The 16,815-nt window shown below is 44.6% G+C and overlaps 1 protein-coding gene across 3 annotated transcripts in view; it reads left to right on the top strand.

The window, feature by feature from the left end:
• The window catches only part of Tenm4 (teneurin transmembrane protein 4), a 420,724-nt gene that overhangs the window by 172,941 nt on the left and 230,968 nt on the right, over window positions 1-16,815 (top strand). The gene's annotated exons all lie outside the window — the stretch shown is intronic.

Here is a 16,815-nt window from a genome sequence, read left to right as displayed (position 1 = left end):
AGACTAGGAAAGAAGCTGAGCATTTGTCCTTCAGTTATTGGATGCTTGGCTTTGGGACAGAAGCACATGGTAAGACTAGATCTGAGCTTGTGGTTCATGGTGTCAGTCTCACTGAAGAAGAAATGGCAATGAATCTGGACAGCAGGTGAAGTCTATGGTTGGTACCCAGGCTATAATGAGGAGCAAGGGATTGGGATGCTCTGGGCTTGGAGGTAACTTCAAGGAAAGCATGTCTGATGGTGACAGTCTGGCAAGGCTGTCTGAGAGCATGGTGAGAACTTAAATCCAGTTAAACGATCATTAGAATTCAGGGCAACCCTGATTGTGAAGAAGTGAGTGTCAATGAGCTGGCCAAAGAAAACACAGACATTAATTTGTACTGATGGGTGCCTCTTACCTGATCCAAAGGTGTGCCCTTGATGCAAGAAACTCCTTGTGACCTGCTACCATGCTCCAGCACGGCAGCTCCCACTCGGTAGTCTTGGCCTGTATTTGTAACACACTCTTAGTTTCCTACTTCTGACTTCTCTTTTTGGTCTTCTCCCAGGAAAGAGATTAACCTGAAGAAATGTGTAGAGCCTTGTATAGAGCCTGCAACTTCTATGTCAATCAACATGGTTGGAATGGCATCTGAAGGGAGCTTGGTTTTTAGCCTTTCCATCCTCCCCGTTCTGTAGCTCTAAGATGGAAAGCTAGTCAGGCCAGCTTGAGAAGGCCTTGAACCCATGCTAAAGAATTCTGTAAGCAAACGGGAGTTTGTCAGTCTATAGAACTACAGTAAATAGAAATAGAGCTAACTGGCAGAGGCTACCGGAAGACAGAATGCCTCCCACTATGAAATTGAACCCTGTACAAGCCAAATGAAAAAGGGGCCTTATCAAAAGGGGAAGAATGTGCTGTCACTAGGGTTATTAATACATCGTGGGCCACCATTTGTTCAACATGGAAAAGGAATAGCGTGGTCAGGGATGGGGGTTTGAGCACTGATGTTGGGTCATTTCCTGCTCAAGGTTCTTGAACTTTACAAAATCAAGAAGGTGACAGTCCTTTGAGGAGGGAAATCTTATATCTCTGGTACATCAGGTCTCTTTTCTCCTTGTGAATGTAGGATTTGAGAGTTGCATGGCTCCAAAGCAGGACGCCATACATGTTTTATCTCTTCTCGCAACATGATTAATTGTTGCTGCCTAGAAAGCTGTGTTGAGAAGGATCCTGAAGCTACTCAGAAACATTGGGAAAAAGCTCTCTGTAATTGATTAGTGATGTCTGTCATGTCCATAAGATTGGAAAATAAGGGCTAGGAAGTTGGCTCAGTGGTAGAGCACTTGCCTTGCATGCCTGAGGCCCTGGCTTCGATTCCTCAGCACCACATAAGCAAAAAGAAAAAAGCCGGAAGTGGTGCTGTAGCTCAAGTGGTAGAGCACTAGCCTTGAGCTGAAGAGCTAAGGGACAGCGCTCAGGCCCAGAGTTCAGGCCCCACGACTTGGACCCCCCCTCCAAAAAAAAAGATTGGAAAATAAAGTTGACTTACAAGGCCTAGCCATTCTCAGTGTGGGTCACTGGCTAGAAGGAATAGTCAAAGTTAGAGAAGTCAGGGCCCACCCAAGCTTTGTGAATGGTGCATCATGGATATAGATTGGTTGTAGGTCAGGGTTGTAGAACTAAGGAACCATCACCTGGCATAATACTGTATCCCCCAACATAGCCCTTGCTTTTCCTGACAGTGTTATATTTCCTAAATGAGTAGATTTCTGGACATATGCTGCCACTATTCAAGAGTCTAGTAGTGTGCTACATGTAGACAATAATCTGTTTTTGCTTTGAAGCTCTGAGATGCAAAGCATGTAGCCAGTTTAAGAAGTAAGAGCAAATCTTTATACAGTTAAGTAAACTCTCTCCTATTTACTATCCCATGGGCTTTATTAAACTCTTCCATTTAATAAGAAAACATGGTCCCAAAAAAATGGGCAAAAAAAAAAAAAAGAAAACATGGTCCATCTTCAGCTCTCTGAAGATTGGGGCTACTTGTGGGAAGTTCTGAGCTCTCTGTCCTAAGAAAGGCACAGATACATTCATCGACTGCTTAGAAAGAATTCAGGCACTGACCAAGGGATTTTTTTTTTCCTGGATAGTCTTTAATTTTTCTTCTAACATGGATGGTCTTTGAATCTTCAATGATTTTGTGAATTCTGTTTTGCATTCAATAATCCATAGGAGTATCTGCTTTGAGACATTGTGCTAAATGCTAGGATAAAAGATAAATTCCTAAGGCCAGGTACAGCTTTTTATTATAGGCATATCTCAGCTAATCAGGAAGCAGAGACTGGGTGTTTCAAAGTTCAAGACCAGCCTGGGCAAAAAAAGTTAGTGGGACCAATCTCGACCAACAGGTCAGCATGATGGAGTACACTTGTAATCCTACCACAATGGAAGGTATTAGGAGGAGAATTCCTGTCTGAGGATTGCTAGCCCAGAGTTAAAAAAAATTCAAGACCCTATTTGGCTCAAGTAGTAGAATGAGTGCCCCCCTAGTAAGCATGGGGCCTTGAGTTCAAACCACAATGCAGCCACAAAACAGTAACAAAAAGAAAACAGTTTTTGCCTTTAAGATATTCATAACTGAGAAGGATAGACAGTTATGCTAGCAGGTTAATGTAAACCAGCGACTAGCACACATGAAGCTTCGGGGCTGGAATACCCAGTAGCAGTCAAGAGGACTGGGAAAAGCTTTTCACGGAAATTTCTACATGGATTTTTCTAGTAGGAATTAGCCAAATAGAAGCATGCAAGAAGGGGTTTTCAACCAAAGACAACTTGCAGAGACTTCAAAAAGGATGATGAAGCAAAGAAATGTCTACGTGGAGCATGTGAGGGGTTAGGGTACACTGTGAGGCAAAGCACAAACAAGTGTTTTGACAGATTAGGAAGGTCACCTTGGAGACCACGCTGAGCATATTATTGGATGGGTGGTTGTGGGCTGTAAACAGTGGTAGAAAATAGATTTTCATTTCAGAAAGACAAGGGTAGAGGTTGGAAGAGCTATTAGGAAGGCCTTGAAATAAACTAGTCCAGAAAAGCCAATGATCTCACCTAAGACAGTGGAATACAGTGTGTATATGGGGTAAGGTATATAAGTATATATAAGGTATATAAGTGTGTATAGAGGTAAGGTCAGTTTAGGAAAATGTGTGTCTCAAGTTAGGAGTTCTTGGATCATGTGTCCTTGCTAAGAATAAATTTATCCTGTGATAAAACTCTCTCAATGTAGAAATCTCGTGTGTGTTCATGTACACACACACACTTGAACTCAGGGCTTTGGGCTTGAACTCAGGGCCTGGGCACTGTCCCTTAGCTTATGTGCTCAAGGTTGGTGCTCTACCACTTGAGCCAAAGCTCCACTTTGGCTTTTTGATTATTAATTGGAGATAAGAGTTTCTTGGATTTTTCTGCCCATGTTGGCTTCACCCTCCTGAGAAGCTAGGATTATAAAGCATGAGTCACTTGTACCAGGTTCTCAATCTTTAGACTAGACTCTAGCAATCACAACAAAGTATCGTGAGTGACATTGCTTTTGTCACCTGGAGGTCCAGCAAAGGGTTGAGGAAGCACTTTGCCCCAATGTCTGACAGCACTGGGCTAGGGTCCTATCACTTGGCATATGGCTACTGTTCACACTTGGGCAGCTCACTTCTCTGCCTGTATTCTGATTTCCTAAGTACTAGGAAGTAGCTCCGTGCTCTGAAGGCTGTCGGCAATGTGGGAGGAAAGCACAGGTGAATGCACTGAAGGTATGGGGACCAAGCACCCCTTCTTAAAGGACTGGGGTGGTAATCATGCTGCTGGGCTCCTCCAGCTGCCAAGGAATGACTGTGCAAGCAAGCAAGCCAACGTCTTATTTCTTGGCCATAATTATAGTCTGTGATGACTAACTTGTAAGGAACTATCAATTATTAAAAATCAAATTAATTGTCTCAGCCAAGCACAAATAGCCTTAACAAAGACTCTGTTTCCAGCAGACCAACTGATCTAATCAACAGGCAAAAGCAAAGATATCTAATTAGATTTTTGATGAAAAATTGTGTTTAATTTCAAGTATAATCAATTATTAATTACTGTAATGAGTGAGTCTGACTGGGTTTACTAATTAACTCATTTAAAAATTATGAATAACCTTTTCATTTGTAATTATTTTCTACATCCTATCAAGTTCCAGATAAGAACTGCACCACCTCACCAGCAGAGGGGGAGGCCAAAACAGAGGGTGGAGAAGAATTTGTCTTTTGCTGGTATCAACCAGGGACCCTGTATTTTGAGGCTAGTCCTGACAGATCCATATAATGTGCAATGTCTTTTTTGTGTGAGGCAGTACTAGGGCTTGGACTCAGAGCCCAGGCACTATCCTTTGGTGTTTTCACCCAAGGCTGGTGCTCTACCACTTGATCCACAACATTTTGGTAGTTAACGGGAGGGAAAAGTCTCATGGACTTTCCTGCTCAGAATGACTTAAACTCATGAGCCTCGGATCACAGCCTTCTGAGTAGCTAGGATACTGGGGTGTGGTTTGATGTACAGTTTCTTGTTTGGAACTCTGTGTAAAAATGAGCAATCAGTGACCTTTCAATTGCAGATATTTATTCAGATTTTCATGAGAAAATGGAGAGAATAGAGTCAGCACTTACTACCCAGAGGACTACAGAGCGCAAGGCCTGCCTTCCTACCATCTTTTCCCTCAAGCAGGTCATATTACTTGGCTGCCCTGGACTGGGATAGGAACCCAGGGAGACTTTCTGACAGCTACAAGATCTCTTCAGAGAGAAGGAAATGTTTCCAAAGGATGTCCACTCAGAGAGAGAGAGAGAGAGAGAGCGCACTGTGGAAGATGTGTTCCCACTGCTTTCTTTATTGCTTTCCCTTTTGGGGTTTTCAGTCCCCTCTCAATCTCTATTTGAATAAGCCCTCTCTTTCCTTTTCTGGGGAAATCTAATTGCAAAATGTGGGAGAGAATAATAAGAGGGGAAAGATTAGTTGTAGGTCAGCCGGAACATTTCTAAAGCACAGTAATGCTTTAGTTTAAGCATTATTCAGGTTTAAAAAAAAAAAAACAAAACAAAACAGCCAGGTACCAGTGGCTCCCGTAATCTTAGCTACTCAAGAAGCCGATTTCAATGCCATCCTAGGTTGAAAAGTCCGTGAGAGTCCATCAGCAAAATAACCAGCAAAAAGCTGGGCTGTAGGCATGGTTCAAGTGGTAGAACACCATCAGAAAGAAGCAAACGTGGGACAATGAGTTCAAATCCTAGTACCTGCCCTGCCCCCCAAAGCAAAACAAATCAAAACAAAAAAATACTTTCAGCCTAAAAGGTCACCATTTTTTCACTGAGAAAAGTAGTTGGCTGTCCCAAGTACTTCTCTTGTGTTTTTCCATTGAGATCTCCTAATGATCCCAATACAATGTTGTGAATTTTAGAAAGGAGTATCCTAAGGTCCAGTGAGCTAGCAAAACTTACCCACTATTCCAGGACAAATTTGGGGATGCCACCCATTCACCCCACCATAAGCAATCTTTAGCACTTTATTTTATTATTGCCCTGGGGCTTGAACTCAAGGCTTGGGCACTGTCCCGGAGCCTCTTTGCAGTCAAGGCTAGCCCTCTACCACTTGAGCAGAGCACCACTTCTGGCTTTTTCTGAGTAGTTTATTGGAGAGAAGAGTCTCATGGACTTTCCTGCCCTGGCTGGCTTCCAACCTTGATCCTGAGATCTCAGCCTCCTGAGTAGTTAGGATTATAGGTATGAGCCACCAGCACTTAACTTCTTTAACATTTTTGAAAGTTTGAGTGTTTTATTAACTTTCTAACCCTAATACTTGTTTTTGGTTTTCGTTTTGTTCTGCATTTTCACTTTTTGCATAGCACTGGGCCAAGCTCAAGATGTCGATCATCTTTCTGGACCCTGATGTATTTCTGCAAAACCAGTATTTTTTTTTTGTATTTTTTTGTATGTGCCAGTCCTGGGGCTTGAACTCAGGGCCTGGGCACTGTCTCTAAGCTTCTTTTGCTCTAGGCTAGCGCTCAACCACTTGAGCCACAGCGCCACTTCTGGCTTTTTCTGTGTTTGTGGTTCTGAAGAATCAAACCCAGGGCTTTATGCATACTAGGCAAGCTCTCTACCACTAAGCCACCTTCTCAGCCCTTTTTTGTATTTTTCTTTTTTTTGGGGGGGGGGTCCAGTCATGGGGCCTGAACTCTGAGCCTGGGCGCTGTCCCTCAGCTCTTCAGCTCAAGGCTAGCGCTCTACCACTTGAGCCACAGCACCACTTCTGGCTTTTTTTCCCTTTTGCTTATGTGGTGCTGAGGAATCGAAGCCAGGGCCTCATGCATGCAAGGCAAGTGCTCTACCACTGAGCCACCTTCCCAGCCCCCCTTTTTTGTATTTTTCTAGATGAGGAAATGAAAGCTCAGAAAGGTAATAAGTTTCAGCCAGAGTCACATAGTATAGAGAGGGCAACACTGAGCACCAGCAGAGCGAGCAAGCCGAGCAAGGCCATTCTTTTCATTCAGCTGAGTGTCCTGAGCTTGAACAAATTATGTAGAAACAAAATTCTCCACTGTATAACTTGGAAAATTTCCTTCTCTGGACCTCAGCTTCCCCTCTTCTTACAGTTCTTACATTGAGTGTGGTAAAATGACTACTCCTCTTAGAGAGGAAGTGGCATCCCAGTAGAGAGCCTAGATTCAGACCACAGCTCCACTGCTAGCAAGCATCACTGCCTTCATTTCCCTAGCTATCAAGTGAGCTCAATAGTGCTTAATTCACGGGGTCGCTGTGAAATTTCTGTAAGACAGTTTATATAAAGTATCTACCCTACTACTTGATGCAGAGTTAATACTCAGAGTTAGATCTTGTTAGGCACCAGTGTCTGAGACCTGTAATCCCAGCTACTTAGGACGATGAGGTCTGAGGATTATGGTTTGAAGCCAGCCTTAGACTGAAAACTCCATGAGTCTCTTACCTCAATTAATCAGAAAAAAAAAAAAAGCCAAGAGTGGAGGTGTGTCTAAAGTGGTAAAGCATCAGCCTTGAGTGAAAATGCCCTGGCCCTCACTTAAAGCCCTAGCATACATACAAGCAGTTAAGTCCTATCATTCATTAGTAGTGTTATTAGAATTACTGTGTAGAGTGTCAGAGTATCTGTCACTTTTGAGTGAGGACCTGGACCAGGCCTTTCTCACATAGCTTTGTTAGCTACAAGGGCAGCCAAGAGAGTGACCATAGGGCCTGTCAGAAGCCATTTGTAGGGATGGCTGGCTGTTCCGTAGGAGCAGCTGCAAGAAGAACCGTTCTTTAAAAAGCACCTTGCATCTTTTCTTTAACTAGGACAGAAAGTGATGTTGCCTGAGTGGCAGTTGCTTCTCTCCAGATGCAACTGACAGCTTCCTTTGGATCTTGATGTCTGTGTGAAAGGCAGGCACTGAAGCACTCCAGAAGAGCTGTGGATTAATATCTTAAGGACTCATCAAGTACCCATCTGGCTACATCGGCCTTTGGAATGAGAACTAGAAAAGGCTTGTTAATAATATAACAGCGAAGGATAACTTTCCATTTAAAGGGAGGCCCCAGATTATTGGGGGATGCTGGTGTTTCCAACCTTGTGTCCAGGCTCATCCTGCAAGGTAGAGTCACAACATCTGCTGTGACTTCTCTACCTGATGCCGTCTTTGGGGGGAAAAAAAAAGGTGGAATGTGTTGGGAATCCCAGCTCTGTCATTTTCCAGTGTGTAACCTTGTGTGTTTTGCTTCCTTGGTTTCCTCAGACACACCAAGTAGGGAGAATAATGGCATTGCACTCAAAAAGCAGGTTACATGACATGGTGGTGTGAAGCACAAGGCCAGCCATAAAGAGGATGACCTCTGCTGGTGACCTTGGAAGCAAATTGTCATTAGCATTCCCTGGACCTCAGCTATCTCAATCCAGGGTGTGCTGAGAGCAATAGAGGATCCTATCTGTCCCTTGCAGTCTGTAGCAGGATATAGTCTATATCCTGCCACAGGATGTAGAGGGTGGAGTCGCAATCCTGGGCTCTAACAGCCTCTGGGACAGTGCGGTGGGACATTCCTCCATGCTCAGTAGCAAAAAGCCCTCCCTTTTAATTAGATCACAGTTTTTCACCTCAACGAGAAGCTGATTGTGGACTATAAAAACATGCTTGAAGTGGTGATAGCTTAGCTTATAAGTGAGAATATTGCTCTGTTTAATTGCCAGTCTTCCAAAGGCAACTATCAGAGAGCTTTGCCTGGTAGAGCATTATTGCAATTCTTTGTCTGGAAGAAGCTGGGTCACCCAGCTAGGCTGTCTAGCCAATGCTGGTAGAAGTGAACTTGGGCAAGAAGTGTGATTTGTAGAGAACTGTGATAGTCTTTGTCTGCCAAGAGTGCTGTTGTTAAATCCTCTCCCACCTCCTATTTCCTCTCTGCTGCATACCCAGGCCTTTGCACAAAACCTGGCACATGGTTCATTGCAGCCAGGTGCTGGTGGCTCATGCCTGTAATCCTAGCTACTTAAGGAGGCTGAGATCCAGAAGACCAAGTTTCAAAGCCAGCCCAGCATGCCCCCCACCCCAAATAACCATCAAAAAATCTGGACTAGAGACATGTTTCAAGAGGTAGAGCCAAGCCAGTACCTACATAAATAATAAACAGACAAACAGGAGTTTATTTGCATGCAGGACTTTGTAGGAAGATTGAGTCTGCCAACGATTGTCTAGGCACGAGAACAGTTGGAAGAAAACATGGTGACAGAAATGTGTTTCTGTCCTGCTATGACATACGTGAAATGGACATGAGATGAGAAAGGAAAGAATTGGAAACTGAAGCCAGTGTGACTTCCTCCTGACTTATCCCCACCTAGTTCAGCTCATGCAGCGTCAGGTCTCAGATGTCATTTACTTCATAAGCACAGGCTCTCTGCACTTGGGGCCTGGGTGTTATTAGTGATCAGTAGGGCTCATTTTCTCTCCTTTCTCTCTGACTTCACATCAGGCCTTTTGGACAGAAGCCATAGATTTCGTTTTATAGCCCAAAGAATGGGAGCCGCAGATGATTGAACTTGGTCTTTTAGAAGAAGGAAAAAGTGATAAAGATACAGGATCCTGCATTACCGCCTTTCTCTTCAAGATCGATTCCCTCTTGCTGCTCTGTAGGAATTGCTAATAGCAAGATATATATAGGTTATGTTCTTTATAACAAACCCTGGACAAATATCTTCCAGCAACCCTAAAGGAAGGCTTTGAGGCCAGCATGGCTCTGCAGTTGTCTGACACATACCGGAGTGGACAGGCTTAGTCCCAGGGTGCAGACCCACTCCTACTGTTCAGAGCACAGAGCCCAAGGTGTAAAAGTAGGGGACCCCAGGTAGCTGTGGGGGGAGCAAGCTGTTTCAGAGAGTCCCTTTGTAAAGTGAGAGGGTGAAGTACCTGACCTGCAGACTCAATCTTATCTGTGTCCTCCTTCCTGCCCCTACTAGCTAGTCTTGCCACCTGGGCAAGGCCTTGGGCCCCCACCCCAGGCTCTCTAGCTTCTTCATCTGTGAGACAGGAGTGAAAAAATGAACAAAGAAAATGCCAGATGAAATTCTGAGTCATGCAACATGTTTCAGCTCAGCATGAAGGAAAACTTTCCAGTTTGCAGAGCCTGCTCCGTGATAGAATAGTCACTAGTGATCTTCTGGCGACGGAATTATTAAACAGTAAAACTGGCTTGTTTATTCTTGCATTTGATTGTTCATTTGTGTTTTATTTTAATTCAAGAAGAGTGTAATAAAGAAGCTAATTTCAAAGGCGAGAGCTATATGCCAATGATCAGTACAACCCAGAGCTAACCACACAAGGCATGAAGGGGGACAGGAAGACAAGTTTATCACAATATGGAGAAGGCAACTATCAGAGAAAGCACTTCTCAGGAGCAGTGGGCTTTGTGAGAGATTGGTGGTGATGGACTCAAAAAACAGAGATCTCAACCTTATCCTCCTCCCATTCTCCAATCTTCTACTGATGGCAGAATTTAACCAGTAGCCAGAGCCCAGGGAACTCTGTGTGTGTGTATGCGTGTCTGTGTGTCCGTTTGTGTGTTTCTGTGTGTCCATGTGTCGTGGAGCTTGAACTCTGGGACTAGACACTGTCCCTTAGTTTTTTCTCTCAAGGCTGACATTCTACCACTTGAGTCACAGCTTCACTTCTAGGGGTTTTTTGTTTGTTTGTTTTTTGGTAGTTAATTGGAGATAAGAGTCTCACGGACTTTCCTGCCTGGGCTGGCTTTAAACCGTAGTCCTCAGATCTCAGCCTCCTGAGTAGCTAGGATTCTAGGCCTGAGCCACTAGCAGCTGGCTTACAAGTCTTATTCTTATAACAGCTGTATTACATTTGTGCTGTGGCTATACAGTTCTATTCCTGAGAAGTCTAGTTGCTCATTAGTCTAAACAACACTTCTGTGAACATCTGTGTGCCTCTCTGTTGCCTCGTGTTGGTATTTTGAGGAAGATGTATTCTCTGTAGTGAGCTTCCTGGGGAGACGTGATGCAAGTGGTTCAAAACCTTGCTTACTCAGTGCTAGACCATCTTTGGAAGAACATGACTCAATTCCAGGCTCCTAGCCAAGTGTCCAGTCTCCCTACTGTCCGGTAGCATTTGTACTCTGTGTCTGTCTTAAGTCAGTCACTTTATTAGTGGGAAGTAGAGGGTCACAAGTAGCTTTGAGTTCAAGAGACTAAAACATCTTCCGTCTGGAGGAAGACACCCATTCTCCCAGCCAGTTCTTATCAAGAGATTCTCTCTAGTGCCATTTATTTGGGGAAGCTCTTTCATTCCCTCACACTAAGCCAGAACGTCATTTCTCTGCTTCTTATTGCCAGTGGTGTTCACCACCATTGCAATGGAAGGGCTGTTGACATTGTATGTTTATTATCTGTCTCCACCATTGGATCACAAGGTCCTTGAGAACAGGAAAAATCTCCACCGTACTGTGTCATGGCCCAGCTTCTTGTGCCCATCTGGCATGAAGTCACCTGGGCTCAGGAAAAGTTTCTAGAGGTAGAGGAAGGAGGGGGGAGGGCATGGGAACCAGACCCAATAGATGTAAGGCAGGGAGTTAGAGGGATAGAATAGAGATTCCCAAGTTCTTGTGGGCATCACAGGAGAGTAAGAAATGGCTCTGGGAAACCAGGAGGTGGGGGGACTAGAAGAGGGGGCTGCTGGGATGCAGTCTGCATGGAGCCAAAGCCTGGCTTATGGCCACACCTGTTCCTGGTCCCTGGGTGACTCCAAGCAAGAACCTTGAACCTTGTTCTTGCTGGGCTGGTAGGATGGGGATGAGAGGGCCTTCAGACACCTGGCTCTTACTACCAGGAGCCACTAGCAAATGTAGCCTGTGTCCCCTGCCCCTGGCAGTCATGATGCGTTGAATTTGAGGGACAAGCACCTCCTGAGTTGGGAAACATTGTCTAAAGAAAGAGAAGCCAGAATTTTTACTAGTACCTTCAGTTTTGTTTTGTTTTTTTTTTCTGCCAGTCCTGGTGTTTGAACTTAGGACACGGGCACTGTTCCTGAGCTTTTTAGCTAACTACTAGCACTCTACCATTTAAAGCCACAGCTCTGCTTCCACTTTTCTGTGGTTAATTGAAGAGTCTCACAGACTTTTCTGCCTGGCTTTGAACTGTGATCCTCACATCTCAGCTTCCTCTATCAAGAGCAGGGCCCAGCCCCTACAGGACCAGCACCCACTCCTAGGGCTTGCAGGCCCCTGCCAGGGGTCAATTTTAAGTCCCAGAGATGGCTGTTGGCTAGGAAATCGCCTCACACTATAAGTCAGGGTACTGCTTTTATAATTTTACTCAAGAAGTATGGAAAAAGGACTTGATTTTTTTTTTACAGAATTTAGCATTCTTGGAATCATGCCCCCTCCCCAGTCTTATTTTTATCCGGACTAATTACTGTGCAATAACATGATTTAATTGCATTTACGTGCGGAGAGCAAGAGAGTAAGAGAAAGACACAGTCTCCCTGATGGCTGTTCGTTGGCTTTGTGAATACCTAGTGTTTGTGGAGGGAATTTGCTGCAGCAGTCAGGGCAATACTTGGGGTGCCAAGATCTAGGCAGAGATGGGTGAACATAGCTCAGGGGCTCTTCATGTTGGGGAACAGAGAGGGGCAGAATGGAGAAGGAGATGGTGCCAGCAAAGATGCTTGTCAAACACAGTATTTCTTTTCCTCCCTTGGGTGCTTCCACCTCTCAGTCAAACACCAAAACCATAACAAAACAGCTTCATCCTTCTCAGGGCAGCAACACAGTGGTCCAGGGAAAGCACAGACTTTGAACCCAGTCAGACCTGCATCTGAACCCAGAGTCATGGCTTCCTTGCTGGTAAAATGTGCATTACTATCTCAGCAGCCTTGTGAGCTGCAAGAAAACACCTGGAAGGGTCAGTCTTAGGGGGTGAGCCTCCTGCCCTTGGGGACAGCTGGAAACTCAAGTTCAGCAGCCCAGGACCTCCCTAGGGGTGGGGCTTTCAGGAAATTCAGGATTAGCCCTGTGAGAACGTCTTCTGAGTGGATCTTTGAGGAACAACACTGGATCAATGGCTTGACTGCCTTTGAATTGTCCAGAAGTTCATGGAGACCCAGGTGCACCGAGCACTCGGCGTGATGTGAGGCAGGTGATCTAAAAAAAGGAACAGGACCAGACTTTAAACCTTAAATCACTGTGGGATCTTGGAAGGGAGAGAGTGATTCATTGTAAGCAAGAAGATCAGATAAAACATCCGGGAGGCCCAGAGCTTATAAATAGAGGAGGATATTGAAAGAGAAGATAAGAATGGCTTTCTGGAAGTCAGAGCTGCCTACACAAAGGCAAACGATGGCTCTTGGAAACCTTGACCACTTGTGGTACCTGTGTCAGAAGAGGGAGCAGAGCAGTGGCCATTCCTGCAGTCTGCCTATCTCTGAGCCTCAGTTTCTACTTCACAAAGGACTTGGATGTAGGGCTGCAGAAATCCCAGTCCCTGCCTGCCCTCTTTCCCCTTGGAAGAGAGGCTCCACCAGGCAAAGGCTGCTACAATCCCTCCCTTCTGTATGAGGCTTTTCAGTCCCTCTGTCTTTAATAGTCAGTGCACTAAGTAGAACCAAGAGGGAAACTGAGGCCTACTGCTATCAAGCAACTCGTTGAGATTAAAGAGCCAGTAAGTGGTAAACCAAGTGTTATGACTGTATAGACCATCCTGTGTGTAAGAAACATCTTCTGGATCACTGTTTCCCATTTCTGAGGCTCAGAATGGGGTTTTGGCATCCTTTCTAGGGCTTTTTTCGACCACTGACCCTAACCCCCCTCACCCAGCAGCAAATCTGATCATATATAGCAACCAACAGCAGCTCATATGAATTGTGGGCTTGTCATGTATGGCAGGGTCCCTGCTTGTGAGCATGACATGTGTTTCTTATTTGAGCTCCCTAGCAATGTCATCCAACAAACACTTGTCAAATGCCGACCATGTGCTAGGCACTGTCTTTTTTTTCTTTTTTCTTTTTTTTGTGCCAGTCCTGGGGCTTGAACTCAGAACCTTGAGCTTTTTTTGTTCAAAGCCAAAGCTCCACTTCTAGCTCTCTGGTGATTAATTGGAGATAGAGTCTCCCAGACTTGCTTCCAACCTGACCCTCAGATCTCAGCCTCCTGAGTAGCTAGGATTACAGGCGTGAGCCACCAGTGCCCAGCTGGGTTTTTTTGTTTGTTTTGTTTTTGTATTTTGTCAGTCGTGGGGCTTGAACTCTGGGCCTGGGTGCTGTCCCTCAGCTCTTTAGCTCAAGGCTAACACTCTACCACTTGAGCCACAGCACCACTTCAGGTTTTCTGGTGGTTTTATTGGAGATAAGAGTTCCACAGACTTTCCTGCCCCTGCTGGCTTTGAACTGTGATCGTCAGGTCTTAGCCTCCTGAGTAGCTAGGATTACAGGTGTGAGTCACTAGCACCAGCAAGCTGGGTTATTTTTATGTACATGTTTACATAGGAGAAGCTGAGGCCTATGAAGGATAAGTCATTTACTCAAAGCCACAAGGATTTTTTTTTAAATTGAGAATCTATTCTAAGTAGAGGGCATAGTAAGATCCCAAAGCATCATGTTCAGTAAGTATTGGAGAGGCTTTTTAAAACTTGGATCTTAAGCAATAGTACTTCAAGGCTTTATCCTCAGGGAAATACTGCCAACAAAATTTGAGCAGTAAATCAGGTCCATATAATGAGGAAACTGTCAATACTTGTCCCCATCTTTGTCCTTTCTATAGTTCTGTACTTAATCTAAAAGCAACAGAGTGTAGTGGTTAGCAACAGAATCAGAGCAGTCTAGATTTGACTCGTGCTTATCTTTAATCTTCACCTCATATTAAGTAGAAACATTGGGAAAGTTATTGAATCTCTTTGAGACTTATTTTCCTCATTTTTTCCAATGAGGGCAATAAAAAACCTCCCTCACAGATTGGACAGGTTTGGGGTATTTTTGTTTTGTTTTTTTAAGTTTTTGTGCCAGTACTGGTTCTTGAACTCCAGGCCTTGTGTTCTCACTTAGATAGTACCACTTGAGACATGCCTCCCATCTGGCATTTTGCTGGCTAATTAGAGATAGAGTCTCACCGATTTTTCTTTCCAAACTAACTTCAAACTGTGATTCTCCAGGTGTCAGCCTCCTAAGTATCCAGGATCATAGACATGCACCATTAGTGCCCATGGTGTCTAAGCATTTGTCACAGTGCTGGGTATGGTAATGCTGTTAGTGATGATGGCAATTACCCACACTGTGATCTTCTTCTTCATCATCATCATCATCATCATCATCATCATGATCACCATCTGTATCATCAGAGTAGTGCCTGCACTTTAGTACTGCCTTGAACTTGCTACTCAAAGGGCCAAACCACATCAGGTGTGTGTGCTTAGCAAAAAATAGTAGGTACCTCACCTCTACCAGATGGCTGGAAATTGCCTGAGCAGCCAGAGCCTAGGAAGCTGTGAAGAGGAAAGGAGAGACTTTAAAAATGCTCCAAGATGTTTATAATGTTCCTTCAAAGCGCTGCTCATTGTGGAGAAATATTATCCCAAGTCCCTAAGCTGAGTGTCAGGTTCCGTGTTCATCTGTCTGCTCTTGTTTCCTATAACCAGTGGGAAAAGGCCTACCTTAATAATATATATACACCAGGTGCCAGTGTCTCATACCTGTAATCCTAGCTTCCTAGAAGGCTGAGACCTGGAGGACTGAGGCTTGAAGGCAGCCTACACAAAACAATCTACAATTTCATCTCTAAAATAACAAGCAAAAGCTAGGTTGGAGACATGATTCAAGTGCTAAAATGCCAGCCATGAGCCAGAAAGCTGAGAGAGAGCCAAGAGGTCATGGGTTCAAGATCCACTATTACCAAAGCTATAATAGTAATAATAATATATTCACAGATGAAAGCCTTATTTGGGAGTACAATGGAGGCCACTTCCGGCTTGACTTTTGATCATGGAAAAATTCAGTTATATGGTTAATGTGCAAAGGAAAACAGGAAATAGAAGCATTGCCCTATCCTGCCCATGTAATTGTAACCCCTCTGTACAGTATGTTCACAAATAAAAAAAAAAAAAAAAGAAGCATTGCCCTGTAGGACCAAACACAATTTGAATTCTAGTAGCTATGGAAATGTAACGTAGCAACAGGCATCTTCTGCTCTTACCATCTCCCAGGAATAACCAACCCCATGTTTTTCTTTGGCCTTACTCAATCCTTAGTGCAGGTCAAGGAGGGGGGGATTTGGGAGGGGGTGGTCATGGTGAGAAGCTAAGTTGGGTCACCTTCATACTGACATGCCTTAGGCAGCCCTGTGATTTGTGCTGATGTTTGGACACAGGTGACACAAAGGAAAGAATCTAACCCTGGCAGAGCTTTACGCCAGCATGTTCCCCCTTGGGAACTGATAACTATTCTCCCAGACCTGGTGCTGTTGTGTTGGCTGCCCCAGAAGGCCAGTGCTGCCTGTTCCTCCCCGCAGAGCAGCATGCACAGGCAGGCCAGCCCTTGGGTCTCTTTGAGGCCCGGATTATTACTAAAGCCTTGAATAATAAAGAGCAAGAGGCCTTCACTAGGTTAAAGCACGTCCTCTCTGTAGGATTACTTGGTGGATGTCTGCTCCCTTGGTGGCTGTCTTATCAGAATCCATTTCTGTTCTGATCAGGACTGAATGGAAGCTTGTCCTGTGTATCTGTGGCAGTTTTGTGAGCAGAACTTAGGACTTGGAGTTGACACTGAGAGCCTGGGGTATTGGAGGTTTCTATGAATAGAGCCATTGTAGACAGTGCTAGAGTCCTGGTTTTCTTTTCCTTTTTCTTTTGTTTTTGGGTCCGGTCGTGGGACTTGAACTCTGGGCCTGGGCGCTGTCCCTCAGCTCTTCAGCTCAAGGCTAGCGCTCTACCACTTGAGCCACAGCGCCACTTCCGGCTTTTTTCTTTTTTGCTTATGTGGTGCTGAGGAATGGAACCCAGGGCCTCATGCATATAAGGCAAGAGCTCTACCACTGAGCCACCTTCCCAGCCCGAGTCCTGGTTTTCTAAAGAGAGAGCCATTACATCTACTCTGTAGCTTGTTTTTGAGATACCTGATGTATAAAATGGGTTATTAATAGTATCTGCCTGAAAGAGTTTGCCAAATGACATAATGAGTACAACATCTCCAGTATTGTTATGTGATACATGGGGCCAAATTTTAAGAAGTGAGAGCCATAATTGTTTTAATAACAACCTTCA

This window comes from Dipodomys ordii, unplaced genomic scaffold, assembly GCF_000151885.1.
Source record: "Dipodomys ordii isolate 6190 unplaced genomic scaffold, Dord_2.0 Scaffold22, whole genome shotgun sequence".
Taxonomy (NCBI): Eukaryota; Metazoa; Chordata; class Mammalia; order Rodentia; family Heteromyidae; genus Dipodomys; species Dipodomys ordii.
Note: the sequence above shows the minus strand (reverse complement) of the source record. Positions and strands in the feature narration are given on the sequence as shown.